Source organism: Moschus berezovskii, chromosome 10, assembly GCF_049115385.1.
Source record: "Moschus berezovskii isolate FMDL1 chromosome 10, NW_MosBer_1.0, whole genome shotgun sequence".
In the NCBI taxonomy this organism is placed as follows: domain Eukaryota; kingdom Metazoa; phylum Chordata; class Mammalia; order Artiodactyla; family Moschidae; genus Moschus; species Moschus berezovskii.
Window position 1 is genome coordinate 14,474,490 of NC_142469.1, and position 9,435 is coordinate 14,483,924.

The window sequence follows — 9,435 nt, forward strand, 5'->3', positions numbered from 1 at the left end:
CTCCGGGAGTTGGTGATGGACAGGGAGGCCTGGCGTGCTGTGATTCATGGGGTCGCGGAGAGTCGGACACGACTGAGCGACTGAACTGAACTGATACAGGGTTATCATTTGCATCTTTCTAAATTCCATATATATGCGTTAGTATATTGTATTGGTGTTTTTCTTTCTGGCTTACTTCACTCTGTATAATAGGCTCTAGTTTCATCCACCTCATTAGAACTGGTTCAAATGTGTTCTTTTTAATGGCTGAGTAATACTCCATTGTGTATATGTACCAAAGCTTTCTTATCCATTCGTCTGCTGATGGACATCTAGGTTGCTTCCATGTCCTGGCTATTATAAACAGTGCTGCAATGAACATTGGAGTACATGTGTCTCTTTCAATTCTGGTTTCCTCAGTGTGTATGCCCAGGAGTGTGATTGCTGGATCATATGACAGTTCTATTTCCAGTTTTTTGAGGAATCTCCACACTGTTCTCCATAGTGGCTGTACTAGTAGTGACACTGATTCTCCCCGCCCCGCCTGACCCCTGAGAAAGAGTCACGTCCCCCGCCGCATGAGGGGTTGGGGAAGTGGGTAGTGAATTTAGATCCACCTGGAAGGGGGGAGTGGAAGTTCCTGGCCCCAGCCAGCAGCGAGGCGGCAGCCACAGTTGATTATGGAAGATTCTCACAAGAGTAACACTTCAGAGACAGCACTTCAGTCTGGTTCAACAGTTCAGGCAGCTCATATTTCTCATATTGCTCAACAGGTATCATCTTTATCAGAGAGTGAGGAGTCTCAGGACTCATCTGACAGCATAGGCTCCTCACAGAAAACCCATGGGATCCTAGCACGGTGCCCATCTTACAGAAAGATTTTGAAGGACCTATCTTCAGAAGATACACGGGGCAGAAAAGGAGACAGAGAAAACCCTGGAGTTTCTGGTGTCACTTCTATGTCTGTTCCAACTCCCAGATATCAGACTAGCACTGGACAGTACATTGTCATTGCCCCAAATGGAGCCTTACAGCTGGCCAGTCCAGGCACCGATGGAGTACAGGGTCTTCAGACATTAACCATGACAAATTCAGGCAGTACTCAACAAGGTACAACAATTCTCCAGTATGCACAGACTTCTGATGGACAACAAATACTTGTGCCCAGCAACCAGGTTGTTGTACAAACTGCATCAGGAGATATGCAGACATATCAGATCCGTACCACACCTTCAGCTACTTCACTACCACAAACCGTGGTGATGACATCTCCCGTGACCCTTACATCTCAGACAACTAAGACAGATAACCTCCAGCTGAAAAGAGAAATAAGGGTGATGAAAAACAGAGAAGCTGCTTGAGAATGTCGCAGAAAGAAGAAAGAATATGTGAAATGCCTGGAAAATCGAGTCGCAGTTCTGGAAAATCAAAACAAAACTCTAATAGAAGAGTTAAAAACTTTGAAGGATCTTTATTCTAATTAAAGTTTTGATTCTTAAGAAAGAAAATATTTTTGTGGACTTGCCTAAAAATTAGATGAAGTTCTTTTCTTTTTAGTGGAGTTTTATGGATTAAAATGTCAAAAATGAAGCTTTTTATTTAGGTTTTTGCAACTCAAAGAGAATACCTTACATGAGAGATCTGGTGACAGAGGATAAAGTGGAAAAAGACCTCAAGGAAGTTACTGGCATAACTGGAAGCTCTGTAAAAAATTAAACATACTCAAGAAACGTTTGAAATGAACTTTCACCAATTCAAATTTTCTAAATAACAATAGTTGCCAATATTCCAAAAATGGCAGATGAGATGTAATTTGGTAAATCAAATCTTTAAAAATAAATCAATTTACCCTTACAGGTTTGCATTTCTGTTTCCTGAAATTTATCTTTTTTCAATTGTGTGTGTGTGTTCTGTTTCTGACAATAAATTCTGTATTGCAAATATAAAAGAAAAGCTAATACATAACTAAATATATAAATTATGTATCTTGATTATATATACTTGTTCTGTTGTCAGGTCTCAAATGGGTTTTTAAAAGTCTGTTCATTGGACTCAGGAGGGGTTTTGAGACTAGGTTAACAATTTTTTAGGACTTGTCCTAAAAGACATCTAAGGTACATGAATGGAATATGGTGATTTTTGTAACATTTTTTATCAGAATGGAAAAAGAATTGTTTAAAAGTTTGATACTTTTAAATAGTTTTTTGGTTACTCTGGGAATGGTGATTTTCTACAAATATTTAATGAATTGTTTTTTGATTCTATATTCTGTATGCAGTTGAATATACATTACTTATTCTGTTGTGCTTTAATAGAATGGAATGTTTATAGGCCCTTAAGACAATTAGAGTATTTCAAAAATCTTCTGAAGATGCATACCAAAGTTTTCCAAGAGGATTTTATAATCAGTTTAATGTAAGGTTTATCAGATTCTAAATACAGTTACTAAGGCAATTTTATGTTAGAGACTATTTTGTAATGTAGTGAATGGTACATTTATAAGAAAAGTGACTGCCAATATATTTTTATAGCTAATCTTTATAAATTCTAAAGTTAAGTTTTTAATGATTATTTTAAATGTTTATATAGTTTGTTAGTAAAAAATATTTTGCATCTCAAAAGTATCATTTTTATATTATGGGAAGTAAAGTTTCCAGATTGGCTAATATTTGAATTGTAAGCTTTGTATGCAGTTTATCCAAAGTTCAAAAATGCTGTCAGCACACCAATGTTCAACTTCTGTATTCCAATTTGTATACACTTTGAAATTGTTCTGCAAAACTATTGTGCGCTTCTTATATAATATGCATCAAATTGTTGTGTATGAGAATTAAAGGACATTTGATAAAATTGAAAAAAAAGAGACACACTGTTCAAGAGGATAATATGTTTCTATTTTTAGATTGTTAAAATATTAAATGATGAGTCATGATTTTTGGATTATCTGTTTTAAACGTTGTCCACTGACTTCCAGCCATTGCAAATGAGGCCTTAGGTCACTTCCACTTCCCCAAACTCCCCTCATTCCCTCCTGACACAGTAATTACTTTTACTACTTTTAGATTCTCCTCTAATTACATTGACATCCCCAGTACTGTGCATTTTCTCTTTCTTTCTGTTCTATTGTGCATCCTCAGGTGTGTCTGACCCTGGGACGCTATCGACTGCAGCCCTCCAGGCTCCTCTGTCCATGTGATTTCCCAAGCAAGAATACTGGAGTGGGTTGCCATTTCTTCCTCCAGGGAATCTTACCAACCCAGGGATTGACTTGTGTCTCCTGTACTGGCAGGCGGATTCTTAAACACTGAGCCACCTGGCAATGATGTTGTTCAGTTGCTCAGTCGTGTCTGGCTCTTTGTGACCCCATGGACTGCAGGGTGCCAGGCTTCTCAGTCCTTCACCATTTCCTGGAGCTTGCTCAAACTCATGTCCCTTGAGTCAGTGATGCCATCCAACCATTTCACCCTCTGTTGTCCCCTTCTTCTCCTGTCTTCAACCTTCCCCATCATCAGGGTCTTTTCTAGTGAGTCAGCTCTTCACATCAGGTGGCCAAAGAACTGGGACTTCAACTTCCGCATCAGTCCTTCCAAAGCAGTTCCCTTTAGGATTGACTGGTTTGATCTCCTTGCTGTCCAAGGGAGTCTCAAGAGTCTTCTCCAGCACCACTGTTTGAAAGCATCAGTTCTTTGGTGCCTTTTTTATTGTCCAGCTCTCACATCTGTACATGACTACTGGAAAAAATCATAGCTTTGACTATACAGACCTTTGTAGGCTGTAATGTCTCTGATTTTTAATACGCTGTCTAGGTTTGTCATTGCTTTACTTCCAAGGAGCAAGTGTCTTTTAGTTTCATGGCTGGAGTCACTGTCTGCAGAGATTTCAGAGCCCAAGAAAATAAAGTCTGTCACCATGTCCATTGTTTCCCCATCTATTTTCCATGAAGTGATGGGATCTGATGCCATGATCTTTGTTTTCTGAATGTTGAGCTTTAAGCCAGCTTTTTCACTCTCCTCTTTCACCTTCAATAGGCTCTTTAGTTCCTCTTCATTTTCTGCTGCAAGGGTGGTGTCATCTGCATATCTCAGGTTATTGATATTTCTCCCAGCAATCTTGAAGCCACAGAGGACCTGTATTCTGTCCCATCCATGATACTCTGTCCTCACTCGTTGCCTATGAGGTGGGGCCCTCCATTCCTCTCCCTTCCAGTCTCTTACTTTTGCAAGCTTTGTTTCTATTTTTATGTCAGCAAGATTGAAAAAAATTGCCTGATGTTTTATGGCCATGGTGAAATTTTCCATACTTTGCCTTTGTTTAGCTCTTCAGAGTTGAAAAATCGATGACAAGCAGTACTTGACATGATCATAATTGTGTCAAGTGCCTACATCTTCCAATTTCTAATTGCCTTTCTTATTTTTCTTTACCAAATCCTTAGGTTTGTTCTTCCAGTTTCAAGGATACCATCAAGTCCATGTAATATCTCCCTTTTGATTTCGTCCCTTTTCCTAGAGCCCACTTGGGAAACAGAGGTTACTGCCCAGCAGCCATCTGAGGGCATCTCCTCATTCCTATTCCAGGTTAGAATCATGCTTCTTGTATCTTTTCTTATTTTCTGAGCCATTCTAAGGAATCTTGTGGAAAGGGATGCATGGCAGATAAATCTTTTGAGTCCTTAGATATTTGAAAATATTTTTATTCTTTCAACATAATCAATAATTTGGGTAGGTCAGGACTTTTAAATTCAGCATCAAGTTGTCTTCAGAATTTTGAAGGCTGTGCTCCATGCATGATAGTGGTCAGTGTTGCTCTCTTTTCTCTCTGAAAACTCCTAGGATTTTCTCTTTAATCTTGTTCTCAAATCTCTCAATATTATATTTAGGGATGGATGTTATTTCAATTGTGCTGGCTGTTTCCTGGGCCCTGTTAATCTGAACCCCTATATCTACACTCAGCCGTGGGGTGTTCCTGTCCATTACTGCTTTGATTTATTTTTCTCCCTGCTTTCACTGTTTTCAATAGTCATATATTAATTTTTAAGTGTTCTTTTTGCTGTTTCGGTGTTTCTTTTTCCTAGATTCTATTTTTGCTATATGCATACAAAATATTCCCTCAAATTTCTACCTTAATGACTAGAATATTTAAAAAGTTCTATTTTTAAAGTTACATTTGCTTTTCTGAGGTGTTTTATCACAATTATTTTGGTTTTATTCTTTATTTTTCTCACAAATGTAGGATAACTCATAGTTGTTCATTACTTTAGAATAATGGAAAACTGGAGTGGAAATTATGTGTAAGTAGTCTCGGCAATGGTTTTTCCCCTAGTCATGTATGGATGTGAGAGTTGGACTGTGAAGAAAGCTGATCGCCGAAGAATCGATGCTTTTGAACTGTGGTGTTGGAGAAGACTCTTGAGAGTCCCTTATACTGCAAGGAGATCCAACCAGTCCATTCTAAAGGAGATCAATCCTGGATGTTCATTGGAGGGACTGATGCTAAAGCTGAAACTGCAATACTTTGGCCACCTCATGCGACGAGTTGACTCACTGGAAAAGACTCTGATGCTGGGAAAGGTTGGGGGCGGGAGGAGAAGGGGACGACGGAGAATGAGATGGCTGGATGGCATCACCGACTCTGTGGGCATGAGTTTGAGTGTACTCCGGGAGTTGGTGATGGACAGGGAGGCCTGGCGTGCTGTGATTCATGGGGTCGCGGAGAGTCGGACACGACTGAGCGACTGAACTGAACTGACTGAATTGAGTCTCGAGAGAAATGGGTGGTGATTTGGCCCTTAAGTTGAAGACTCCTTAATTGAGAAGATAGAATAGATTTTATCCAAGTGTGGACATCTCACTTTGGACTTCCCAGGTTATTTAAATTGTTTGCAAAAGAACTATCTTGTTTAGTTTTGATTTGTTTTGGAGGCTGAAAGAAGGGAGGGACATGGGATAGCTACTCTATCTTTACATAGTTGATTTACAATATTAAGTTCATTTCTGCTGTACAGCAAAGTGATTCGGTTACACACACACATATATTTTTTCTTTTCCATATTCTTTTACATTATGGTTTTTATAGAATATTTAGTATAATTCCCTTTGCAAAACAATAGGGCCTTGTTTTTTTATCCATCCTATATGTAGTAGTTTTGCTATTGTTGTTGTCTAGTTGCTAAGTCGTATCTGAGTCTTTTGTGACCCCATGGACTATATAGCCCACAAGGCTCTTCTGTCCATGGGATTTCCCAGGCAAGAGTATTGGAGTGTATTGCCATTTCCTTCTCAAGGGGCTCTTCCTGACCCAGGGATCGAACCTGCGTCTCCTGTATTGCAGGCAGATCCTTTACCTCTGAGCCACCAGGGAAGCCCATATAATAGTTTGCATCTGCTAACTCCAAACTCTTAATCTATCCCTCCTTAACATCCCACCTTTTTGGCAATGAAAAGTCTGTTCTCTGTGATTCTGCTTCTGTTTTGTAGGTAAGTTCATTTGTGTCATATTTTAGAGTCCACATTTCAGTGATTTCATTTGTTCTCTTCTTGACTTCACTCAATATGATAATTTCTAGGTTCATCAGTGTTGCTGAAATGGTGTTATTTTGTTTTTTATGGCTGAATAATATTTTCTTTATCCATTCATCTGTCAGTGGACACAGGTTTTGGCTGCTGTAAATAGTGCTGCTATGAATTTTGGGGTACATGCATCTTTTCAAATTGTAGTTCTGACCAGTTATATATTCAGGAGTGGGATTCCCTTGATTTTTTTAATGTTTTTATTATCACTTTAATCCAGTCTTGGGATAGAGAGTTGACCAGCTCTTGTGCTCAGTCTGTCATCTTGAATCACCACCAGAATCTACATTCCTCTTTAAAAAAAAAAATTATCTTTACTTGATGTTAAGGAAAGACACCGAAGTTAAGCATTTTAGTTTTAGTTTTATGACATATGATGCTTTGTAACCATAGAACTCACTGTTGTTCTTAGTTGTATATTTAAATATTCATCACCATTCCCTTCCCACACACCTTCATTTCCAAGTTCTACATTTTGATTCTCCTCTTACTGGATGGATTTTATTTCAAGGAGTTTGTAAGTGCAGTATTCCCTTCATTCTGCCATGCTAGAGCAGGCCATGGTGTCTGTTGCCTTTGAACCTGAAGAACCACTTGGCAGGTTATATAACGCATGGATCATACTTTGTGGCTTCATGATGCTGTGGAATTCAAAGTGGGGGAGCACCACTGACCACAGGTCTCTTGTCAGCTCTTGGTTGGTTGCAGTCTACCATTGAGTCATTTTTTGCCCCCTCCAGAAAGCTGGTGCATGCTATAACCATTGTATTCTTTCATATTCAGAATATGTTTGTGGTCTTTATACTTGAAGGGAATCTTGATTGGACACAGTATTTTTTTTATCACATTATTTTCCTTTAGAGTTTGGTAGGTGTTGCTCCCAATGCCTCCTTTTTGTAATGCTACTCTGGAGAAGACTGAGGCCAGTCTGCTTTTGTTCTTAATTATAAGAGATAACATTTGTGTCTGGATGAATTTTTTTTCTCATCCTCAAAACTGAATAACAAGAAGCATATGATTTTTTTATTGGAGAGTGTTGAATGTATTTGTTTTGGAATATGATATGAAATTTTGAGTTGCAGAGTCTCCTATTCTTGTATTTGAGGATTATTTTTCTTTTTTTTGTATTTTCTATTGGAACACTTATTCTGATTCATGTGTTAAGTTCTTCAATTCACAGACATATCATCCCGTGTAATGTCATCTTTGTCATTCCTCCATAGCCGTTATCTTCTACTTCCATTAACCTTTTAATTTTTTTCCTTTGATTTTACTATGCTTATCTCAAGACTTTCTTTGTGTATTTTCAGCCACGTCCATTCAGTTCCTTTATGTATTTAATTTGTTCATTAGTTCTGTAATGGTGCTATTTGAATTTCAATTTGTATCCTTATATTTTCAATTTCCATTTTTATTTCATTCTCTGTTATCATCTTACATTTAGGCTCTTATTTTATTCAATTCATGTCATCAGTAAGATTTTCTATAGTATGAAACACTGGTGAGATGCTTTCCTGAGTTCTTTAGACTCTGGTTGCTGTAGAGTTTCTTTCATACTTATTTTGTTCTGATTGCATAGTCCTCACGTTGTTATTTTTCATCATGTTCATATTTCCATCAAGTCCTGTATCTAGACTTTGTATTTGTTAGTCTGGGAGAATTCTCCTTAAGTCTCTTCCAACATTCTCTGAGTTTGAGAACATTTCCCAACAAGTTATAGCTTGAGAGTTGGTTATGGAATTCTACCCACTTCTCAGTGGCCTGAGGATTTTGGTGTGTGTGGTAGAAGTAGGGAGTGAACTAGCTGGACCTGGGTACAGCCTAGCTGTTAATATATTCCATTTTCTTACTAGCATTTTCTACTTGATCTGTATGTTTCTTCTTGAAGGGTTTGATATTTTTTACCATAGTTCTGGATTTGTCAGTTGTACTTTGTAATCCTGTCAGCTTACTCTGTCTAATGTAATATTCAGTTGAGTTCAGTCGCTCAGTCGTGTCCGACTCTGTGCGACCCCATGAATCACAGCACGCCAGGCCTCCCTGTCCATCACCAACTCCTGGAGTTCAAACAAACTCATGTGCATTGAATCGGTGATGCCAACCAGCCATCTCATCCCCTGTCATCCCCTTCTCCTCCTGCCCCCAATCCCTCCCAGCATCAGCGTCTTTTCCAGTGAGTCAGCTCTTCGAATGAAGTGGCCAAAGAATTGGAGTTTCAGCCTCAGCATCAGTCCTTCCAATGAACACCCAGGACTGGTCTCCTTTAGAATGGACTGGTTGGATCTCCTTGCAGTCCAAGGGACTCTCAAGAGTCTTCTCCAACACCACACTTCAAAAGCATCAATTCTTCGGCGATCAGCTTTCTTCACAGTCCAACTCTCACATCCATACATGACCCCTGGAAAAACCATAGCCTTGACTAGACGGACCTTGGTTGGCAAAGTAATGTCTCTTCTTTGTAATATACTATGTAGGTTGGTCATAACTTTCCTTCCAAGGAGTAAGTGTCTTTTAATTTCATGGCTGCAGTCAGCATCCATAGTGATTTTGGAGTCCCAAAGAATAAAGTCTGACACTGTTTCCACTGTTTCCCCATCTATTTCCCATGAAGTGATGGGACCAGATGCCATGATCTTAGTTTTCTGAATGTTGAGCTTTAAGCCAACCTTTTCACTCTCCTCTTTCACTTTCATCAAGAGACTTTTTAGTTCCTCTTCACTTTCTGCCATAAGGGTGGTGTCATCTGCATGGTGCATAATTGTTTTATTATCTTTTTTGTAATTCATCTTCCTATAAATCTACTTAGGTTTTCAAAACTTAATGCTCAGATTTTCTCTTTGGTGTTAGGCATAGCTCTTATAATTAGCATGTAGCTGAGTTTGTATTAATG

The 9,435-nt window shown here is 38.7% G+C and overlaps 1 pseudogene; it reads left to right on the top strand.

Moving 5' to 3' along the window:
• Nucleotides 1-615: 615 nt before the first annotated feature.
• Nucleotides 616-1,460, top strand: LOC129560912 (cyclic AMP-dependent transcription factor ATF-1 pseudogene; annotated as a pseudogene).
• The last annotated feature ends 7,975 nt before the right edge of the window (nt 1,461-9,435 follow it).